Consider the following 25,089-nt stretch of genomic DNA (forward strand, 5'->3'; position numbering starts at 1 on the left):
ATGCCTTACAAAGTGGAAATTTATTCTTACAAAGAGCAGACAGGTGTTTTTCCCATCCAAAAAAATCGACCAGATTTCCATGGTATACAGGAATATATGAGCAAGAGTATTGAGGATATTGGGGTAAATTTGAGAGCAAAAAAGTAAACATCTAAGATTAATTTTAACCCTAGGCCACAATGCTCAGATTTTGTTTCAAAAATGTTACAGCATTTACTGTTGTCTAGGTAACACATGTAGCTGAAAAAACATGGGATTTATAGTAATAGCTAACATATACCAAGCGCTTACTTTGCTCTGGGCATCTTTTGTTTGGCAACTTCTATTTTATGTTTTTAAGTTTTACAACAGCTTTATGAAGAAGATAATATTATTGTAATCATTTTGTAAGGAAACTGAGGAACAGAGGAACAGAGAATTTAAGTGACTTACCCAAGGTCATACATCTAGATTGTAGCAAAACATGGATCTGATCCTTGAGCAGTCTGTCTTCATGTCAAAGAACCTTAATCCTCCAATAAATGTGAGTGGTGGCCAGGAGACCTGGGTAGTGGTCCCAGCTTCCCACTGGTAAGTCTCATTGTGGCAAGTCTCTTACTCCTTGAGCCCCAGTTTTCTCATCTGTAAAATCTGGGTATTAATCTCTTAAATTCCTCTCAGGATCACTGTGTATCTTCCATGTGATAATATACACCAAACTTTTTTTTTTTTTAAATAAACTATGTAATGTATTATTTAATTCAGCATCCTAGGGATGAAGAGTCAGTCCTTATGTTTTTAAATGATATCAAACAATGTCTCCAACTTAAAACCACAAGTAGGTTTCACCCATGGAGAGTGAATGTGTGTGCAAATGGGAAGTAGAAAATAGGCATTTATTGACCATTTATATGTTACCATGTGTTTGGCACGGGCAGACTGTGTATAGGCTTTAAATCTCATTTAAATATCATAATAGCCCAGCAGTTTAGACGTTGACCATTACCAAGGTCACTCCTAGGCAAGTGGCAGATCCAGGATACACCTCTCATCTGCAGATTCGAAGCATCTGCTCATTCTACAGTGTGAAATAGTCTCAAACAAAAACCAGCCTGGCAACATTTTGGCACAGTGAATGCTCTATCTATCTGTGTTCTTTACTCTTACAGGTTCCTACAAGAAATTGTAAACTTTTGGTGCAAATTAGATGAAATCATGTGGTACATTCTATATACTGACATATAAAGCTGATTTATTTTTTGTCTTTAACCAAGTTATAGACAATGGGGGAAATGCAGTGAAGAAATGCACTTTCGTGCTATTAGTGAGGAAAACCTTATAAATAACACCAAACCCCTGGTTTACTTTGTATATATTGATTATATTAGGGTCATTCCCTATCAATCATATCTCCAAACTTACGATGTAACATAACTACTCTATGATACTCCACATACATGGCATCATTTTCTCAGCTTTTATTTTAAAAAGGGTTAAGCAACTGTTTGTATTAACGTCATGTGACTTTAATTTGTAATAGACATGTATTTTTATTCTGAGGTTTTACTTCCCAACTTTGCTACACATTGAAGTTCCACAGCCTTCTTTAGTTAGCTGTGTAAATGGGATCAAACCCAATTTTACACATAATTGCCTCTGCAGAGTGAAACCTATTCATCGGAGAGCTAACCTAAGCAAAACTTCCTGTGGGGATGGGGTGATTTCCTGCTCACTGCGCAGGGAAGAGGGAAGTCCTCATGCCACCAGCACAGTCCTAAGTGCTATTATTTATTCCCTGTGCACATTTTATCATGTTGTCTGAGATCCCTTGCCCAGGCACTCTGTTCCAGTTTGCATCTTTGGTAATTAGGTACTATCTCATCATTGTACACTAAAGTGTATATTTTAGTAGTCTATAAAATGAAAGTTAGGTTCATATATGTCTGATGTTACAATACTTTTCTATTTTTGTTTTCTCAGTCTTCAGTAAATGAATATGAGCATTCTCCCATCTTGTTTTTAGAGCTCATGTTTGCTCTGGACAGGCATTAAATACAATGCTTCCTTTTCCTACAATAAATGAAAACAAGTCAAACAAAAACACACATGTTTTTATTCCACATGTGGGAATTTTTAGCTATATGATTCCATTTGAAATGGAGTGTGTATGTATTAAGGCAAATTTCCTGATGGTTTTCCCACATCTCATTATCTGGAACTAGCTTCAAAGATCTCCTCAGGAAAAGAGAAACATCTGTGTGAGGAAAGAAGCCTCAGTTTTCAGAGCATCCCATGTGCTTTTCAATCTGGGTACCCGAAGTACTAGGCAATAAGCCTAGGGCATGGAAAGCCATGGAATAAATACACTCTCCCTTCTTTGGTTATCAAATTTACTTGACGAGAAGAAATTAAAGTATTATTTTTTTCTGTTAAAACAAACTTGAGATCATCATAAATCAGTTAAAATTTGCACAACTTTTAAAGTAACCACAAATGTTAAGAAACAGTGTATTTCAAGAGTTTCAGCTTTAAGTTTACAGCCCCATAAGCCACAAACAAGCAACACTGTAAAGAAAATTGGAGGTAAGGTACTGAATTCACTGGGGGAAAAAGTAACTATGTTCACACTGGCTTATAGGAAGCCAGGTTTTCGCCTAAATTCATAACAGTTTCCTCAAAAATATTACCTTCTAAACTCCTCACCTTCATCTTCCAGTAGGACCACAGTTCCCCAATGCTACCCGTTCCTCACAATGCCTAGTTTGGTACCTTTTGTCCTCAACTAACTCAAGGAATAGGAATCTTATTCTAAGTACCTGGGACAGGTTCTGGCCCAAGCATTTTCCAAGTTTGCTGGCTTAACATATGAAGCTGGTAAGCCACATATGGAAAGGAAAAACGGATCTATCATTTATTGAATCATTCAACAAATATTTATCGTTCCTAGTGCTGTGCTAAGCATTGGGGATATAACAGTGAGCCTTATAAAAATGGAGCCTATGACATTTACAGTCTAATCAGGAAAGAGACATTAATCAAAGAATCCCATAAACAAACTACAATTTATACAGTGAGAAATACTATATAGGAAAAGGACAAGGAGCCATGAAAGGTTATCTAGTGATTCAACTGTTCATCCTTTCACAGCTTGGCCAGCAGATGTTCATCTACTGGTAGACTCACTACTTGGAGGGACTGCTAATTTACTCCAGGAAATTATCAGGCCCCCTTCAGTTTGCTCTTACCGCACTGCTCCCAAACATTCCCCTATATACATTGATTTCAGACAAACATTTTTCACATAGTTCCTCTTACAGCACAAAACCCTCATGTCATACTCTTCTGCTCAGAATGTAAATAGCATAGGGGAGTTTTAATACCATGTCAACTTATTGTTTTGCACTTACTTTGCTCATTGATGGAAGGTTGATTTTGCTTTAATTCATCTTGTATAATTATGTCTTTATTAAGCTCCATGGCAGCTTTGAATGGAAGAGAGAGACTAGTCATTGTGTGATTCTTCAAGCTAAGATTTCTAGTGGAAAGCAGTCAACATTTCTTTCCTTCTCTACTTTCTTGCAGAAAGATAGAAAGAGTCATCATATTTCAGTATTCATATACATATGTTTACCTTCTATCTGCCTCCAGTCTCTCTGATACCATATTAAAGTGGATGTGGATGATGTTTCAAATGCATTTCATCTCAGGTATGTATTTTATGGTCGCTGCCAATAAACTGCCTGGTGTGGCCCCATGTTATATTATCAAGGCCAAAGCCACTATTTTTATTTAAAAAATCCATATTTATAGGAATTGGAGTATAATTTAGGGTGTTGGGAGAGAACATTAATGTCTAAAAACTGTTAGGTGACCAGGATAGCAGAACACAAGTGTTTAAAAATGATTCTCTTGGTAGGTCTCTTTGTCTTTGAGTTGTCTTTTTCTTGACCATAACTTCAGTGTTTAACCCAGATCCTCTTCAGAACTTTTTTTGAGGTAAATTTGGCAAGAGATATCAAAAATCAGCCTTTGACCAACTAGTTTTGTTTGGGGACACAATTCAAAGGAAAGATATGGCAGCGTATTGTGATCATGGCTTTATCTTCTAAGTTTTTACCAACTTCTCACACTTTGAAATAACCTTTAACTAGGAGAAGCACATATGTCGCTAAGTCAGAATTATCGTGTCATGGTAATACCAGGGAATACAAATAGCACTGGAAATGTCAGCATTTGAACAGATTTTCTACTATGAGGGCAGGAAGATAAAAGTTAACTTAGTAATAGGGGAGCACAATATAGAAAACTTGTATTACCTAAATGTTCAGTATGCAAGTCCCCTGAATTTAAGAGATGAAATTCCATACACGCGAGCAAAAGTTGTTACAACACGAAAATGGTCACTAATGATCACTTATAAAATTAATCCCCACCATCCCCACCCACTTACTGCTAGTATCTCTTCTCATATCAACCACCCTATCAACATCTCTATCATCAGTTAGTTGCTGATAACAGAAAGTAACATGGTGCCAATGTGAGTTTAAGTTGTAAAGCTTGTGAAGATGCAGATTTCTGTGAAGTCAATACAAGTGATGCTAAGAAACACTAGGATCATAAGCAAGGCCACATAATTACCATGATCTAACAGAATTAACCTGTGAACAAGAAAAAAATTGAAATGCATGTTGGCGTGATGATGGTTTCTTCAAAAGATGACTTGATGGGCTTCTGGTTTTGGATCAAGATAGAATTCCCCATGTCTCTCTACTTGTCCCACTAAGTACAGCCAAACCCCCTGGACAGTACATGGAAAAACTACATAGAAAGAGTTTAAAAGGGGTCTAAAGAAGATAGACTTATTAGGATCCCAGGACCTGAGTAAGGACCTAGTTGTGAGTTCCCTGGGGTTTCTTTTTGCCTTATATACCCCAGACCTGGTGTTGGAGAAATCTGCAAATTAAAAACATCAGTGGAAGCAGGCAAAATAAGCCCAGAGTAAAGCCTCCTGTAAGTTAAGGGTCCTTTCGTACCTCCACAAACACCCCAGGGTGGAATCAAGTGATAAAGCAGAATTTCATCTTCATCCAGTAGGAATGAGCCTTCCCAGACACCTGACAGGAAGGTGTCTTTGGTGGCCATAAGGGCATCCTGGACTTCCATCCCCACCCAGTGGTAATGAAGCACCCCTTCCTCTTCCTGATGGTCTCAGAGAAGAATTAATGTTAAATCTAAATTCACCACCACTGAAGGATTCATGGAAGAACTGTAAAGAGGTGCCCGTCTCCCTCTCAACCAGGTTGTTATCTGCAGAGTCCTAGTGAAGACTCTAAAATCCCAGCTTGGCTCAGCAGCAAGACAGCATCCCTTTTCAATCCACACCACCGCCCATCCCCCACCCCCCATCCCCAGCCCTGCTTTGTCAAAGTAGGCCAAGTGGGCAACTTGGACTTTCACCTCCATCTGGCAGTTAAGTCTCAATGTCCCATTTTTCCCACTGGCTTGGTGTCAGAAGAGGCCTGCTGAAACAGAAGATTTAAATAAGATCCAGATTTTCAAAACATAATACAAATAGCCAGGATACAATAAAAAATTACTCATCATACCAAGAATCAGGAAAATCTCAACTTGAACGAGGACTGATAATTATTTAAATAAAAGGTTAATGAACAGTCCTTAGGAAAATTAATGAATTCATCCTTTTTTTTTTGCAAAATACAATGCTCTGTGATCATACTGTAAAATTCAAATATAAAGTGAAGGATATATTGTACATCCATGCAATTTTGCCATAAAATGTATATTATGCCTTGCATAAGAATTATTCTTTATCCTTTTGAATAATTACAGCATAGTTGGAATAATAAATTGTATAAACATAAAATAAAATATACTATTGATAATCAATTTTCTTTTTTGAAGATAAAGTTGATTCTATTTTAACATTGATTCCATTTTTAAGTGGCCTTATTTCAGCATCATTTATCTGAAGACAAAGACAATCTCTTGTAAATAAACATGGGCCACTTTTCCTGAGCAAATGTTAGAGTCTAAATTTTCAAGTCAGAAATGAGTATGAACTCCAAATTTTCCAGCAAGTATTTAAGAAAATGATATAAATTATAATATTACAGTTCTTTTTTTATCACAGTAAGTGGAGTAATTTGATCTGATACCCTAAGTTTTTGCAACAGACAGTTATCAAGAAAAATATGGCAATTATAAGTGATGTGATAATCTTTATTTTATTTTTTTAAAGATTTTATTTATTTATTTATTTGAGAGAGAGAGAGAGAGAAACAGCATGAGAGGGGAGAGGGTCAGAGGGAGAAGCAGGCTCCCCGCTGAGCCGGGAGCCCGATGCGGGACTCGATCCCGGGACTCCAGGATCATGACCTGAGCCGAAGGCAGTCGCTTAACCAACTGAGCCACCCAGGCGCCCCAATAATTTTTATTTTTGATTAATCAAAAATGTACCACCAAATTGTTACCTGATATTTAATATCAATACCTTATCTTGAAATTTGAGAAATTATTGATATGTTCAAGCTACACAAAATAATCACTTACCAAAAACTTACCAATATTACCTAAAATAATATTTTCAAGCAATCTAAAATCTACATATCTATAAATGCATTGATAACAATTTTGAAAACTACTGAAGAGACTACTCATGAATTCAAATGTTTTATGCTCGTGTATACTAAAATTCTTCACATAAACTCCTTCTTAATGCCCTTCTAAAGTTCATCTGATTTTACATACTCAGATATTTTCCCAAATGTTGACAAAATTGTTCATGAAAAATCCTGTGGCTTAAAACTACAGAGGAGGTGTACATGCATTATTATTCATAAAATTTTAAGCCAAATGTTTATATTTCAAAAATTCACTCTAAGAATAATACTTTTCTCTCATGTATGGCTCCTAACATATTAATATTTTGATATTCTAAACTTTCAGATTATTTTAAACTCTCCCTAAATGCATGATATGTCACAACTTTCATAATTTTTAACTAGAATCATTCCAGTGTGAATAAACACATTCTGAATCAAGGAAACATCAAAATAGCTAGTGACGATAGGAGAGTTTCCAGTATCCTTGGTTGCTCTGTAAGCTTTATAACTTCAAAGAGAAAGGTGAATGTGGCATTCTCCTCTGATATGGTGGCCTTTTCACTGCTCCAGGCTGAACAAAGCCCGATTTGGAAAACCCAAAGCAGCCACAACAAAAGGTTCAGCTGGACTACTGCCAGTTCATAAATAGAAATGAAACATCAGTAACCTAGCTAGCTGGAGATTCTTTTCTGCTGATGACAACTCCAAACAGATAAAAATTGAATTCTGGTATTAAAAACTATACCTATCAGTTACCCTATATAACAGCATTACCAAGGTGTAGAGTCATCTGACCATGTGGGACTCTGCCTCTGCAAACAAATTTTTTTTGGGGGGGGGGAGGGATAGGAAAAAATAAATAAAAGGACAATAGTGAGTTAGCTGCAATAGTCTAGCTGTCCTCTGTTTGGGAACAACTACTAGGTTAGCTTACATTTATGGAGGACTTCACAATGTGGCAGGCACTGTTCTACATGCTTTCCTGTACAGTTTTCAAATTAATAAGGATGACAGCCCTATAAAATAGTCACTATATAGGCGAGGGCTAAAGTGGGAATTCCAGAGTCTGTCTTAAAAATACTTGACCATAACTTCTTAGAATTATTTCTTCTGATGAGTCTCCATTTACTCATTCATAAAATAAACATAAAAATAGCACCCACCTTCATAGGGCTGTGGTGAGCAATGAATTAGACAAGGCAGGTAAAAATGGTCCTTAGGATATTGCCTGCCATAGAATAACTTTATAACAAACATAGCTATTGTGATGATCATCAGTTTACAGATGCAGAAACTTTATTTTTTAATTATAATTCTTATAATTTAATTTATAAAATTTATATTTTAAGATTAAAATTATAATTTAATTATAATTACTAACATTTTCTATTTTCTCTTGAGTTGATTTAGAAAGTTTGGGAACTATCTATATTTCTAGGAATATGCTCATTTCATCTATGTTTTCAAATGAATTGGCACAAAGTTATCCACGTATTTTTGAATCTTTTTAAATTTCTGCTAGATTTGTAGAATGTTGTCTTTATTTTCATTCTTGACGTCACTTATTTGTGCTTTTTCTTTTTAAAAATATTTTTTAAAATTTTCATTTGAGTATAGTTGACACACATTACATTAATTTCAAGTGTGCAGTATAGTGATTCAACATCTCTATGTGTTAAGCTCTGCTCACCACAAGTGTGGCTACCGTGTGTCACCATACACTATTACAATATCATTGACTATATTCCCTATGCTGTATCTTTTATTCCTGTGACTTATTCATTTCATAACTGAAACCTGTATCTCCTACTCCCCTTCTTTCATTTTGGTCATCTTCCCTACCTCCTTCCTTCTGGGAACCATCAGTTTGATCTCTGTATTTATAGATCTGATTCTGCTTTTTGTTTATCATTTATTTTGTTTTTTAGATTCCACACATGAGTGAAATCATACGGCACTTGTTTTTCTCAGTATGATTCATTTCACTTAGCATAATACCCTCTAGAACCATCCACATTGTCACAAATGGCAAAAAACAAAAACAAAAACTCATCTTTTTTATAATGGGCTATATAATATTCTTGCGTGCGTTTGTGTGTGTGTGTGTGTGTGTGTGTGTGTGTGTGTATACACCACATCTTCCTTATTAGAGATACCATATGATCCAATAATTCCACTGCTGGGAATTTACCCAAAGAAAGTGAAAACACTAATTTGAAAAGATACATGCATCCCTGTGTTTATTGCAGCAATATTTATAATAACCAAGGTATGGCAGCCACCTAAATGTCCATCAATAGATGGATGTACTTTCTTTCTTTTAACTGGATTGGTTTCACCAATGATTGGTTTTGTCTTTCAAAAAACAAATTTTTACTTTTCTGATTCTGTGTATGTTTTTAATTTATTAACTTCTACCCTTATATATAGAAATTATTCTTTTCCCCTCTTTTGAGTTTATTCAACTGTTCTTTTCCATAGCTCTATTTGAATCTTTATGTCATTAGTGTTCATCCACTCTTCTTTTTTTACTATGAATATTTCAGACTATATATTTTTCTGTAAGCACCACTTTAAGCACCATTTTACTACATCTCTAAAGTTTTGATTCATAGTAGTTTCATTGTTGTTTAGATCTAAACATTTTATACATCTACTGAACCTATTTATTAAGTTTCCAAATGTATCGTGATATTTTGTATATATTTCTGTTTTTGATTTCTAATTTAACTGTATTTGGCTAGAGAGCAAAATTTTTATGTTACTAAATCTTTGAACAATTTTGAAATTTGTTTTATAGACTGATAAACTTTGTATTATATATGTATCTGAGAAGAACACAGGTTCTCTAATTACTGAGTGTAATATTCCAGATATGTCAGTTAGACCAAATTATTAATCATGTGTTCACTACCTCTATATGGTACTAATTCTTGTCTATCATTTGCTGTTTGCTTGTCTTATCAATAACTGAAAGATATGATAAAATTTCCTATTATAATGGTGTTTGTCCCCATAGTTTTATCAATATTTGCTTTTGTCTATTTAAGGCTCTATTATAGATGTATTTGGGTTTAGAATTATTATATCTTTCTGATGGATTATTGATTACCCATATCAATTACTGATTATCATGACTATGTAGTGACTCTATCTCTAATAAACATTCTTGAGATAATAGCTGATTTTAATATTAGTTATATTTTATAAGGAATTTGTCCCTTTCATCTAAATTACTATAGTTTATGACACTACCTTTGAATATGTGTAGGATCTATAACAATAGCCCTTATTTTATTCTGGATTTGGAGTATTTGTATATTCTCTCTTTTTTCTTGATCATTCTTGCTAGGGGTTTATCAATTTTATCAATTTTTTCAAAGGACCAGCTTTTGGCTTTAGTATTTTCTTTTATTGTTTATTTTCTATTTCTTTAATTTTTGCTCTTATCTCGATTGTTCTTCTTAACCTAACACTGGGTTTTATTTGTTCATTCTTTTCTAGTTTTTTTTTTTTCCTTTTCTAGGCTCTTGAGGTAGAAATATAAATCACTGATTTAAAAACAGTATTTCTTAAACAATCAAGCCTAATAATCTTCCTATTCACCTACATCCCACAAGTTTGATTATGTTGTACTTTCATTATAATTCAATTCCAAATATTTTCTAGTTTCTCTTGTACTTTTATATCACATGGGTTACTTAGAAGTTTGTAATTTTATTTCTACATATCTGGACTTGTCTAGATTTCTTATCATTATTGATTTCTCATTTAAGTACTTGATGGACAAAGAACAAACTCTCTAGGATTTCCTCTTGAAATTCACTGAAACTTACTTTGTAGCTCAGAATACAGTATATGCTGCTGAATGTTTCACTGGAAGATAAAGTGTATTCTACAGCTGTGTATAGTGTTCTATAAGTATCTATTTGGTCAAGAGAAATAACAATGTTGTTCTCTAGATCCTTACTGATAATTTTGGGCTAGCTCTTCTATTAGTTACAGAGGAAAGGGTTGAATCTGTAACTAAGTATGGGTTTTTTCTTTCTCCCTTTACAATTGTCAATTTTTCTCCTCCTCCTCTTCTTCTTTTCTCTTCTTTTTCAAACTGTTATTAGACACATATACTTTTACATCTCCAGGGTGAACTGACACTTTTATCATTTCCAATATCCATCTTTTTCTCTATAATACTGCTTGCCTTAAAGCCTATTTTCTTGATAGAGAATACTCAAGACAGCTTTCTTAAGTTTACTGTATGTAGTAAACATATTGTACATCTATTTCTGTTCCTTTCAACTTTTCTGTGTTTTTGTATTTAAAAATATGTCTCTCGTAGACCGCATATATTTGGGACTTGCTATTTATCTGACAACCTTTTCCTTTCCATTGGTATGACAGTCCATTTATATTAATGTAATTATTGATATGGCTGGATGTAGGTTCATCATTTTGTCATGTTTTTTCTATCCATCCTTTTTTTGCCATTCCTTTCTATATTTCCTTTCCCACCTTCACTTGGGTTAATAATTTTTTTAATTTTATTTTAATTTTTCTATTGATATTTTAGTTATCTCTTCAAATAATTAATAGTGGTTTCTCTAGGGATTATAATATGTATGCCTTGTCAGTCTATTCAGAGTTCTAATATGCTGTTCCTTCAATTTCTGCAGTTTCATCATTTCTCTATTCTAAAAATTTCTCAGTCATTGCTTATTAAATATTCACTTACTTGTATACTGTTTATTCTTTTCACTAATTAAACAAGTATTATCCTTCTCTCTAAATGTCTCTATTATATTTTTAATCTCTTTTCTCTCGGTGCTGTCTCTTGCTAATTTCTTCTTGTTATTTTTTCCAGTTCACTAATTCTCTCTTTAATTGTGCCTAATCTCATATTTACTGTATGAACTCAACTATTTTTTCAACAATTATGTATTTCATTTATAAAACTTACATAGCTTTTTAAGTGTTTCTGTTCAGTTTTTCTATTATCATCTTACTTGCTAATTTGCATATTATACATTTGAAAGTACAGATCCAACAAATTATGTTTTAGGACTTCAAAGATGAAAATTGGTTGTTTGTTGATTTGCTTGCTCTTAATTATGAAGGTTTGTTTTCTTATGTACTTAATTATATTTATTTTAGCTGACATTGGTTTATTTTAATTTTTGAAAATCACAAGGGCCTCAGATGAAGATTTGTATTTGCTTCTGTCTAAGACATGTGGTATTATTAATCACATACCCTTTTTAGGATTCCTGGTTAGTGCAAGAATCTCAGTTTCATGTCCTTCTTGCTCTAAGTCCAAGGTCCAATGTCCCAAATGTAGATCTGATATTAGTCCTTGCTTTCAGTGAAGACCTACCAGAAGCTTGCAGTTCAAGCTTCAGATTTCTGGCTTTAGCTCATTTTTGGTTTTTATTTTGTTTTATTTTAGCTGTTTGGAGATTTGTCTTACTTACTGTGAGGACTATATTATGTTTGCTTTGATCAAGCTATTCAATATTCCTATTTTTCAGTTTTCTCAATTGTAAAATGGAGGAAATTATAGCAGTACTTGCCTCTGGGCATTGTGTCAGAGAGTGTATATATTTAGAATATTCCAGAACAAAGTCAAAAGTCAATAAATATTAGCTATTATTAATATTACTATTACCATGTTACTAGTAAGTGTAAAAATGCAAAATGATGGACATGATTCCCTTTTCTAATTTTTCCTACCTCTACACAAACATAATACTTTTCCAGCTAAACTGTAGTCTATTTAGATATATTTAATGTTTATTCTATTAATTAAGGTAACATTCTAGTTTCTTGAAAATGGAGAATATTTGATTTGTCAGTAAAGACGTTACCAACATTAAAATTTTGACAAAGACATGACATTTGCATTCTCAGCACTCATGAAGGTCCCTGTCTCTATCATGCACTTGATGTTTTGAAAACATTTTGACTTTCCCATCACTGAAGGATTATTCTAGATCTCAAGAGTTAACTAATCTACAGTCTGACATCTTGTGAGATGGATAGATTGCAGTCTATCACCAGGTGAATATATGTATAGCAGACATTTTGTTCAGTAACTAATCAGAGTCTACTTTGTAACCACAAATATTGGGGAGAAATGTTAATGATATACTCTTGTTTGTAAATCAATTCCTTTAAATCAACTGCTTCATTACCAATTACTGCTAGGATTTAGATACTTGTTTAAAACTATGTTAAGCATCCAGGCACAGAGATTGTAGAGAATGGCAAGACCATAGTTTCTTAGTGCCTGCTAGCATCATTAAACAGGGAGAGGATAATTGAAACTGAATCAAGAGTTTTCCTTTTCTTCCTTTCCCACCTTGCTTCCTGTGTTCCAAACACATGTCGTAGGTTACAAGTACATGTAAAGCCTTAATTACATTTAGCATCTGGCAGCTGTTGACTTACAGAGAGTTGTTGAGTCACATAAACTCAAAGTCAAAAGGAAATTCAGGAATAGAAGGCAGAAGCTTGCTCAATGGAGTAAAAAAATCTTATATCATCACAGCTGAAATACTCTACCATCAGCACTATTTGTTCATGGTGTGAGTGATACTGTAACTAATCAGTTTCGGCAATATCAGAGACTAACTTGCCACTAAAATACTTCATTCCCAATGTGGTTTGAGCCATCAACTAAAGGGCCTTACAAGCATTGCTTTTAACAAGTGATGGATTCATTCACATACAATGGAGACAACAGCTTTACAAGGATTTTAGCATATCTAGAGGCATCAACTGATAACTCTTTAAAAACAAGATCTTCACACTATCCACTCAAAACTGTTATTACCAAAGTTAGATGTGTCAAGTAGTTTAGTTTATACAGTGCTTACTTTTGGAGGAAATAAGTCTCCCGAGAAACCAGCAAGGAGAAATACAAACCTTTAATACTGGCCGCCATTAGCCACATATTGGCAATTTTATGAGTAGAGAATTAACAGAAATAACGGCCTTGGGTCTTAATAGAGATAGACCTCAAAACCCAATTGTCAAGTTACAAAAGCATAATAAGAAAAATATAATGGCTGCTATATGTTGTTTTTACATACATAATACTAACAAGATAAATCTGAACTGGAAAAACATACACCAAATTCTTCATAGCAATTATTTCTGGCAATACAGAGAGAAGAATGCAATGGTGGGGGAGTGAGTAGAGGGAGGAAAGAGGATTTGAAACAAATTTGACAAAATATTAACACTTGTTAATTACAGGGGATGAGTACTGTGTACTTTATTCTCTGTACTTTTCTCTGATTTAAAGTTTTTTTTTCTAAAAATTAAATTAATTGAAAAATAGAAGTCTTGGACAGTCTATTTTTATCACATACTTAAAAATAAATATCATAATTTTTCTATTAAGTCATGTCTTTCAACATTTTATGGTTACATTTTGAAATAAACTACAAAGAAATGCCTCTGCTTGCATGTCTATTTAACATCTAGCCAATCAGGAATAAAATTATGAAGCAAAAGTAAAAGCAACCAATAGATAAATAAACTGTGATACATCCATACAATGGAATATTTTTCAGGAATAAAAAGAAAAGAGCCATCAAGCCATGAAAAGACATGGAGGAAACTTAAATGTATATTACTAAGTAAAAGAAGCCAATCTGAAAAGTCTACATACTGTACGATTCCAACTATATGACATTCTAGAAAAGGCAAAACTATGGAGACAGTAAAATGATCCGTGGTTGCCAGGGATTCAGCAGGGAGAGATGAATACGTGGAGCACAGACAATTTTTAGGGCAGTGAAAATACTCTGTATGATATTATAATGATGGACACATGTCATTTTACATTTGCCCAAACCCATAGAACTTATAGCATCAAGACTGAAGTGTAATGTAAACTATGGACTTTGGGTGATAATGATGTGCCAATGCAGGTTGATCAGGTGTAATAAATGTTTATTTATCACTCTGGTAGGGAATGCTGATAATGGAAGAGGCTATGCATGTGTGGGGGAAGGAGGTACATGGTATATCTCTGTTCCTTCCCCCTCAATTTTGCTGTGAACCTATAATTGCTCTAACAAAATATTCTTAATTTTTTTAAAAAAGTACATGCAAACAAATCATTACATGACAGGTATACTGCCAGGAAACTGATGTACTTTTCTCCCTAGGAGAAACACTCTAGATCCTTGTGATTAAGAACACACCAGAAGCAAGTAATCCAGAATCTGAATCCCTATTCCACCACTTATGGTCTGATGATGCTCAAGTTAATTAGTTCCTCCACCCTTGATCTTCAGTCTCCACATCAATAAAATAGATTTAATAATATCTATATTCATAAGGCTATGGAGACCGCTAACTTCATGGGAGCAGAAACATGAATACATGAGAGGAGATATAAACCTAAAAGAAGGGAATCTAGGCAAGTAGAACAAAGGTAAAGAGTCTCATTCATTCATTCATTCATTCATTCATTCATTCATTCAACATTTATTAAGTGCTTATTAACTGCTAAACATTGTTCTGCAGGCTTGGGATATATCGGAAAACAAAAGAGAGAAAGATCTCTGTCCTAGTGGAGCTTATACTTTAGCTGGGGCAAACAGATATTAAACAGTTAACATAAGGTATAAGTGTGTAGCATCCTCAAAGGTGGTAAGTACTATGAAAAGAAAACAGAAAATAGAGTGGTGAAAGCCTTTTGTATTTTGAATAATTTGATCTAGGAAGGCCTTACTGAGAAGATGACATTTAAACAAAGACTTGAAGAAGTTGAAAGAGTCAGCCTTTCCAATACCTGGGGCAAAAGGAAACCATCAGTGTAAAGGTTCCAGGCAGAAATGTGCCTGGCATGTCCCAGGAACAGTGAGAGGAACTTTGTGGCTGGAATGCAGTGAACAAAGATGCCAACTTATGAGAAAGGGCCAGAGAGTTAATGAGAGCTGAGTTCTAAAGGGCTTTGAGAGTGATTTTAAGGACATTTACCTTTACTAAGGGGGAAACAGAGAGCCATTGTGTTGTTTTCGGGGAGAAGGGTGACACTGTCTAATTTTTATTTTTAAAGGATTGTTCTGTTAGATTAGAATACTGAAGGAGGGGAATAAGAACAGAATCAAAGAGACCACTCAGAATGCATTTGTAAGAGATGATCACAGCCTATTCTGGTTGTAAGGAGCAAAGTGGTGGGCAGAGTGGGATTTCCTAATGGATTGTATGTAGGGTATGGCAGAAAGAGTTGAATGTGACAATGTTTTTGTTTTTGTTTTTTAAAGATTTATTTATTTGACAGAGAGAGACACAACGAGAGAGGGAACACAAGCAGAGGGAGAGGGAGAAGCAGGCTTCCCACCGAACAGGGAGCCTGATGTGGGGCTCGATCCCAGGACCCTGGGACTATGACCTGAGCCAAAGGCAGACACCCAATGACTGAGCTACCCAGGTGCCCCCATGACAATGTTTTTGAACTGAAAATCAGAAGAAGGAGTTGCCATTAATTGTGATGGGGAAGACACATACAGACCAAGATTTCAATCCTGGATATCTGAGTTTGAACTACATATTAGACATATAAATGGAGATGCTGAGTAGGCAGTTGGATATATAAAAGATATAGATATGTAAGTGATATAGATTTGGGAGTCACTGGCATGTAGATTCTGTTTAGTGCCACGGAGCTGGACGACATCGCAGTGTGGAATAACTCTACATAGAAAAGAATATCAAGGACTGAGCCCTAAGTCACTTTTATATTCAGAGTTTGGAGCAAAGAGGAGGAAGCTGTAAAGGAGTATGAAAATGAACAACCAGTGCAGTAGGAGGAAAGCCACAAGCATATGCTAGAATAGAATCTAAGTAATGAAAGTGTATCAAAGAGTAAGGGGCAATTAACTGTTTCAAACATTGCTGATAGATTGCTAAGATGAGAATCGAGAATGTGACATGAAGATAGAGCAATATGGTAATCACTAGTGCCGTTGGTGAAAAACAAACAAACAAACAAACACCAAAAAGAGTTATGTGGAGGGGTATATGTGATAATCTGATTGGACTGTGTTTATAAGAAAATAGGGGAGAAGAATCAGTGGCAATAAGACAAACACATCATCTGAGATGTGCTACAATAAGGATTGAAGGAATGTAGTGGTAGCTGATGGAAGAAGTAAGTGCACAGAAGTTGGGGGAAGGTCACAGCATGTTTGTATGCTGGTAGGAATGAAAGGATGGTTCATTTAGGAAAGAGAGGTGGGAGAGCTCTTGATGCAACATTCTTGAGTAGATCAGTGGGACACTGATCTTGCACACAAGTGGGGGTTTCACCTGGGATAAGAGTAGAGATTGTTCATTTATAGTGATAGGAGGGAAGGCAGAGCCTGTGGGTGCAGTTGGTGGGAGTGGGGAGAGGGTAGATGTGGATTTGGGAGTTTGCCACTGATTGAGGATGGGAAGGAGGTGCCGGAGGCTTAGGAGAGAGCGGGGAGATAAAGCAGGCATCTAACAGTGTGAGGCCAGGTATAGATCAGACAGCTTAGTACAACTGCAGAGCAGAATTAAGGGACCACTTGAAATTTAATAAACTTCCAAAACTTCTGGGACAAATTTATTACAGTGCACATGTAACAATGAACTCATCATTCACCAGGGCTGCTTTGATTTGCATAAAAATTAAATTATGGTGACTATATTCAGTTCTTAAAAATGAGAAAATATTGGGCACCTGGGTGGCTCAGTCGGTTAAGTGGCTGCCTTCGGCTCAGGTCATGATCCCAGGGTCCTGGGATCGAGTCCAGCATCAGGCTCCCTGCTCTGCGGGGAGCCTGCTTCTCCCTCTCCCTCTGCCTACTTGTGTTCTCTCTCTATCTCTCTGTCAAATAAATAAATAAAATCTTTTTTAAAAAATGAGAAAATATTAAAGGCAATGTAAAAACACCGTTATTAAAATGAATGGTTCTTATGTTAGGGGGAAAAGTAGAGTAATTAGGGTGATGTGTTATATGTGGACCAATTTATTCCTTACGTGTAAATGTAACTATAAATTCTGAACCCACAGAAGTTAATTCATATTATATCACAAACTTCTACTTTTCATCAGATGGTTGTACCATTTTTTCAGACAAGAAGTCTTTGTCTCAAAATATTGAAATTCACTTTTTTAGATCCATGGGTGAATATGACAAGAAGACATGTCAATTTCAATAGCCCCAGGGCCAACTTACACCGTACAGTCACAAGGACCATAACACCTTCAAGGGCCCACAGAAATAGTTTAATTTCCTTTAAAATCAGAAAAAAAACGTTTAGTTTGTAGAAAATGTTTTAGTCTTTAACAATAATTTGTTTGTCTTTATATTACATAGTTGTAACTATAATATCAAATATTTTTTAGGGAGGAAGGGGCCAACAAAGGCAATAGTGCCTAAGGTTCATGAAAGTTATGGTGCAGCACTGCATCCTCCATGAAATCCTTCCCCGTGTATGGAAGGCCAAAATCACAATGAATCAAAACATCAACCTCCTCAAAGGATTTTAAAATGAAATGTGGACTGTGCTCTAATAGTGTTCCTATCCTGAAATGCACAAAGAACATCATCCCCTACACAGACATCAAGTGCTCTGGCCACTTGGCTGCTCTGGAGGCACAGGAGAGTACCTGGTCTCCGTTTTCAGGTGTTCTGGCAAAGCTATGCCCAGAGTTAATATCATCCTGCCTCTTCTAATTAGTAGAACAACTGTTCAGTCATTACAGATGACTTCCTTGGCATTCCTCATTTTCCCAAAATATCTCCCAGAATCCAGTGACTATACTATCTATCTCCTCCATTTGGTATTCAGAGGGCACATTTATTGAAGATTTTCAAAGCAAACTGCCTTATGAATCAACATCATCCATGGAAAGTTGCAAGAATTACCTCCCCCAAGTAGCAGAAAAGCAGGGGGGTTCCTGAGCTTTCCAGAAATCACAAAGCGTATCTCTGACAGAACTGAGAACTGAGATACATCTCTCTTGCCTTTCCCTGCCTTAAACAGAAAAAAAAAAAAAAAAAATCAGTGGTCACTCCTGGTAGACTGCTTCCTTCCTAGAAAGCCAACTTTTCCCAGCAAAACTGCTACTTCTCTGGAATGATGGGCAATGAAATCCAATGTGACACTTAATTGTTCTCTACTGAGATGTTTCTCTTTGCTGAGGTTTTTCCAGGTGCTTTATGAAAAACATTTGCACTACCTGGCACTTTGTGAGCCTTCCTTTGAGAACCTTTCCCTTATTAAGATAGCTTTGCTTTCAAAGGGGACATTGGTTTTGTTTGCTCACTCATAGCCCATGAACAGACCACCAGGGAAATTGCTGCTTCACTGGTGTAAGTCCCACGTGCCTATGTCACAAGGGGTTAGGAGCCTCATTAATTCCTGTGCTCTCATTTCAGGTTGTTTAGGGATCAGCAGCAGATTATTATTTCAAACACTTATTTCTTGCTTCAATTTCCTCTCTCTTAGAATTGGCTCCAAATCATTTTCTCTTGTGTGCAGTGCACTCAATCTCCATTCGGATAAGAAAATCAAAATAGTCTTTTCAGAAAACCTATCCATCAGCATTATCAGGAACACACCCCACAAAGGCTTTGGTTGACGTTTATACATATCTGGCAGGTTTTATGCTTCTTTGTACTTAAGTCTCTCTTCCTCAGAATCATTGCCATTATATGGCTCACACAGACCCAAGGGCACCCACTGTTTATGTTTCAAACTGATTAGTTCAATGCAGTTCTACAAATAGACAAAAAGATGTGCTAGGAACCAACCAGGGATACAGAGATGGAAAAGCTGTGTCCCTGCTTTGGGCGATCTCCACAGGCTAACAAAGAAGATAAACATATACATATACAATGCCAATATCATGCTGTGTTCCTGGTGAGTTTATTTTTCACTCTACCTACGTTGGTGGGTGTGGGAAGGCAGATGCAGCGGGGGAGGTAACTCTATTTTTTTTTTTCTCTAGAAAGCCTGATTCTGAGAGGCAAACATATAATCTTGGGTAAGCCCCTTCATCCCCTGACTCCTCAGGTTTTCTCTGAAAATAAAAGGATGAGATCAGAAGGGTTGGCATCCTTCATTCAGTCATTCAATAAACATTTATGGCTTAATAGTTACTGGTTGTGTAGTATGTGTCAAGCCTGGGTTATAAACACATTACATGTAAAATCTCATATAATCCTCAAGACAAAATGAGGAGGAAGGTATTAGGCTCAAAAGACAGAAATAACATTTCTAAGGCCATGTGATGAGTAGATAAAATAGCCCCAATTAGTGCACTTCTCCTTCTGGCTCCAAAGCCTGGGTGCTCTCTCACCTGTCATGCTTTTTAGTTGAGTCTAAAGACTTTCAGCTTTAAACTTCAGTGACTATATGATATTTCTAGTGAGAGTCTAGGCATCAGAGCCACTTTTCCCAATTAGAATACTGAGGGGAATCTGCACAAAAAGGGCAAAACAGGAAACAAACTTTTTTATAAGAGAATGGCTTCTGAATTCCCATCCTTTATGTCCATCCAACTGTTCAAATCAATGAAATAATCTGTAGGTTATAAAAGTGAATTGGGCTTATTTCTTTAAACAGCCTTTTTGCAATGAAGAGTTGAGAATGAAGCACAGACATAAGGGATGCGATGTCAAGAAGTAGAGAACTGAGCATCCCTTGGCCACAGTAAGAAACTGATGTGTGACAGTAACATTAGCTTGTCAACTTGTCAGCCCCGCTCAGCATGCCAGATCCTTCTCAGCAATGCTGGCTGATCTCTACCACTGGAAAGTCAGGATCTAGTGTAGTAGCTGCTCAATGAACATTTGTTGAGTTAAAGAAAGCTAGAGAGGTAGATTAAAAATAGAGAGAACGTACCAGTGTCATTCATCAAGAATGTATACCTTTTCTTTTTAACTCTATGCACCCGCCCCCTTCTTCACCTTCTCTGACTTTTCCTTCTACCTATTTTATACATCTTAAAATACACATGGGGCACTAATACAGATAAAATATGTAAAACAGCTTTCTGTTTAGTGCTTTTGACACCTTGGCAGTGCCATCTCTCTAACCATTTTGAGAATTCTTTTTTTTTTTTTTTAAAGATTTTTTATTTATTTATTTGACAGAGAGAGACATAGCGAGAGCAGGAACACAAGCAGAGGGAGTGGGAGAAGGAGAAGCAGGCTCCCCGCTGAGCAGGGAGCCCGATGTGGGACTCGATCCCAGGACCCTGGGATCATGACCTGAGCCGAAGGCAGACGCTTAACGACTGAGCCACCCAGGCGCCCCATTTTGAGAATTCTATCTTCAAAAAATACGTATCTGTATGTATATTTTTAAACAAAACAACCTATACTATTCATTGCCATCATGTGGTCACTTGGACAGACCCAAAGCCTTAGACCATCTGAGAAGTATATGCAAATATTTGTGTATTTTTATTTCTCTGCATTCTACCAGGTTTTATTTCAAGCGAGAAATTATCCACCCCTCTCTTCCTTTTGCACATCACAGAGCCAAGTTTCCTGTGTTACACCGATTTCCAAATGTTCAGCACCATTTATCCCTTTTTTATAGTTCATATAAAGACATGGCTCCAAGACCTCAAATAACAAAAAGTTTATTTATGTATTTATTTTTGCATGGCATGCGCTGATGAGCTAGTCTGCTCAGCAAGCATTTCACAGATTAGACGCATGAGTATGGTTTCAGGCAAGGCTCCCTCATGTTTCTGAGCATTGGCTGATAAACACTTCAAAGTAAACCGCTCATAAATATGAAATGAAAAGCTGAGGAGTCGTTATGCACAGCTTTGAGATACAAATCTCTTTATTCCCTTCTGAAGTGGGGTTTGATTGACATAATGAGTCATAGATCCTGTCCAGGGACACACTGCCTTTTCCCCTTTTCTCTGGAGACAGGGAGACTTTAAAGAAATCCACTTTAGAACTTGGTGATAGACAGCTTACTTGAAAAAATAATAAAGTTGAATCCTATATTAAATAACTTACTATTTTGTGTTAATGCTGACTTTGACAACCATGACATATGTCAAAGTTTCACTACACATCCTCAGAAAGACATTATTAGCTACAACTCTAAGAAAAAGATTGCCAAATTGAGAAAAAAAAGAAAAGGTGCCATTACGTCTTTTGTCATATATATTGTTGCTATATAGACCCTTTGTCTGGTAAGAGAAAAATCACTACTTGAATTAATTCAGAGCAGAAGTCTAAAATCTTGTAAGCTGAAAGGCTATGGGGAGTAACAGAGGCAATGGGGAATAATTATTGTGGAAAATTCATTTTATAAATAAATGTCTCCCAAAAAGGAGAGGATCACGCAGTAGAACTTTCTATGAAAAATAGGTTGAAGAACAATTGAAAGTGGAGATTCAATTTAATCTTGCTCACAAGTTTTTAATAACTACCTGCTTGCCTGAAAAAGATAAAAATTTCAATGAGGTCATATTTTTTTCCACTAGATCGCATTTGGTAAATTCAAATGACTCACAGAAGCTAGGCAGTTAACACAAAGGAGCTAAGTCACCCAGTGTAAAGGGCATTAAGGAGCAGTGGGGGCTTGTAGAAAAATGAGAGTTTTGATAAGGCAGTTGTTAGCTCCAGTAGATATCTGCCATCCATAAAGATAGAACTAATGTTGCCTGGTTTTGCATTTTTTTCTAAAAGAGTCTTAAATCTAGACTCTGTGTAATATTTACTTATTTATAAATAATGGCCAAAAAATGTAATTTAAAAAAAGTGCAATCCAAATAAGGTAGGTCTTTGGGCTGCCAGTCTTTAGTTTCTACTCCAGACTTCCTATAGTGATCATTTAGAGAAGATTTTATTAAGAAGTAAAAGAGGGAGAGAGAATAAAAACCTTAAATCAGAGAATGGTGGGAGAGGAAGGGATTCCGAGCTAATCTACTCTAGTGGTTTTCATCTGCCTTTCCAGGATCGCTAGGGATTCTGCTGAGAGCCTGCAGTAGGTGAGAAGGACCTATGCAGAGCTGTCCCTTCCCAAAGTCCCTCTAACCAGAGCAACAGCACTCTTCTAATTTAATACAAAGACGTGGCCCAGGATACTTTCGAAAACAGCTAATTGGGACCACCCCTCATCTGAGAGTTACCAAGTTACTTACTACCGTTCCCCCGTCGACCCTAATTGGCCCAGGGTTCAAGATTCCTTTACGTTTCAGCGTCAGATCAACTCTAATTTTCTGCCTAGAGATTTGGCTTGAGGGTCGCTGAGAATTAACTGTCTGCGGAAATTAGTGTTTCCCTTCCCATGGTATAGAACCGCTACTAGAAGGGGGTTGCCCAGCCAGGAATGATCACCCCCTGTTCCCAAGCCATCTAGGTCAGACCACATGTCCAGCTCCTGTCAAGTGAGCCAAGCAGAAGCGACGCGTGTCGTTCAAAATCCGGAGAGTTAGCAGCACCAGATCCAAGACGGCGGCCAGCGGGAGGCTGAGGAGGAGCGTGAAGAAATCCGCAAATGGGGAATGAGAAACTTCGTAACATCCAGGCCGATGAAGCTAATTTACGGGCTTGGCAAGGGCGTCTTGCTCCTGACAACCCTCCATACGATAGGGCGGACTTCAGTATCGAAACCAACTTTCCAGCAGAGTACCCATTCAAACCACCGAAGATCACATTTAAAACAAAGATCACCCGAACCTGATGAAAAGGGGCAGGTCTGTCTGCCGGTAATTAGTGCCGAAAACGGGAAGCCAGCAACCAAACCCGACCAACTAACCCAGGCCCTCACAGCACCGGGGAACGACCCCCAGCCCGAAGCACCCACTTCGGGCTGACCTGGATGAAGAATACTCCAAGGACTGTAAAAAATTCTGTAAGAACGCTGAAGAGTTTACAAAGAAATACGGGGAGAAGCGACCTGTGCACTAAGCTCTGCGGCGACCCATTCCAGCGAGTGTGCGCGGACACCCCGCAAAGCAGGACTCTGTGGAAAACCGACACGTGCCGCCACCTGGCGTTTGCTCGTGGCAGTTGCTAACTCTCTACAGTTTTCTTAATCAAAAGTGGTCTGGGTGACCTGTAAAGAAAGGATTAAAAATTTAAGATGTTCTAAAAAATAAATAAAAATAAATAAAAATAAAAAAATAAATAAAATCCAGAGAGCTGAAAAAGCAAACGACCCCCCTCCATGTTCTCTTTCCCTTGTGATGCAGGAGATCCGGCAATGACGGATTCAAGATGGGAGCACCACCAATGAAAGAAACCGTGTTCCCAGAGTCATCCCCTGGAGGAGAGGAACCCAGTCATGAGCATTCCTGATGCCGGGCTTCACAGCATATATTTGAATTTCCTTGTCTCGTCATCCAGATTTAACCAAAATAATGCAGCCCATATTGAACTGTTTGAAGTTGTGCTTTATAGGAAACATACACAACTATGTGATTCAGAAGATAAAACAGTGACTTTCTGTTGGGAACTTGTTAATGAAAAGAAACTACTATTCAGTGAGAGCTATTTTGTAGGAGCAGGACAATGATACAACCTGCTGAAGGACACGGTCAAGAAAAGCAGGAACTCGGGACTCAGATTTTGGCAGTTCCACAAAGCTCTCACAGCCCTAATTTCTGTTGCAGTGTCATGAGTTGGTGACTAAGATTTTATTAAAATTCCTACCAGTCCAACATTAATAAAATTTAGCATCATTCTGATATGTCAGATATTAAATCTCTAATTATTTATATTATGAATTAAAAAAAAAAAACAGCTTTGACTAATACAAGTATCTCCAAGTAAACATTTGGACATAAAGAACTACCTGGTCAATATGTAACATTATATTGTATTCCAATAGGCACAATTTTATCCTTCAATAACAAATGTTTTTATGAGATGTTTTCATACATATGAGAAAAGAGATAATAGCAGAATCTTTAGCATAATTTTTTAACAGGAAGGAAGATAATGATTACATAAGTTAGCATCAGAAAATTGTCAGACATCAAACCCCAATGCAACCCCAAATAAAAAAAGAGATATGCGGGCGCCTGGGTGGCTCAGTCAGTTAAGCGTCTGCCTTTGGCTCAGGTCATGATCCCAGGGTCCTGGGCTCGAGCCCCACATCAGGCTCCCTGCTCAGCGGGGAGCCTGCTTCTCTCCTTCCCGCTGCCCCTTCTTGTGTGCTTTCTCTCTTAAATAAATAGATTAAAACTTTAAAAAAAGAGAGATGCTAGTGTATAAATGTGTGTGTATATATATATAATATGTACATATATGGTATATATGTATATATAGTAATGAAAATAATAAGAGAATTGAGAGAAAAGCAAAGTGATATACACATCCCCAAGAATAACAAGAATCATCTTTGATTCATCTCCAACTTCTGTTAAGATGCACAACCAGCTCACTCTCAAACTAAGAATGATCATGCAACCCAGTGTAAGGGCTTTGGAATCAGACTAAATGAAGTTCAAATCCTCCAGCTT

At 36.6% G+C, this 25,089-nt stretch overlaps 1 protein-coding gene and 1 pseudogene across 2 annotated transcripts in view; one reads left to right on the forward strand and one right to left on the reverse strand.

The window, feature by feature from the left end:
• Positions 1-23,533, forward strand: LOC123853768 (ubiquitin-conjugating enzyme E2 L3-like; annotated as a pseudogene).
• The window catches only part of TENM2 (teneurin transmembrane protein 2), a 926,033-nt gene that overhangs the window by 847,988 nt on the left and 52,956 nt on the right, over positions 1-25,089 (reverse strand). The window lies entirely within an intron of this gene.

Source organism: Mirounga angustirostris, unplaced genomic scaffold (assembly GCF_029215605.1).
Source record: "Mirounga angustirostris isolate CCGP_5_RB_7025 unplaced genomic scaffold, mMirAng1.0.hap1 SCAF_7, whole genome shotgun sequence".
Classification (NCBI taxonomy): Eukaryota; Metazoa; Chordata; class Mammalia; order Carnivora; family Phocidae; genus Mirounga; species Mirounga angustirostris.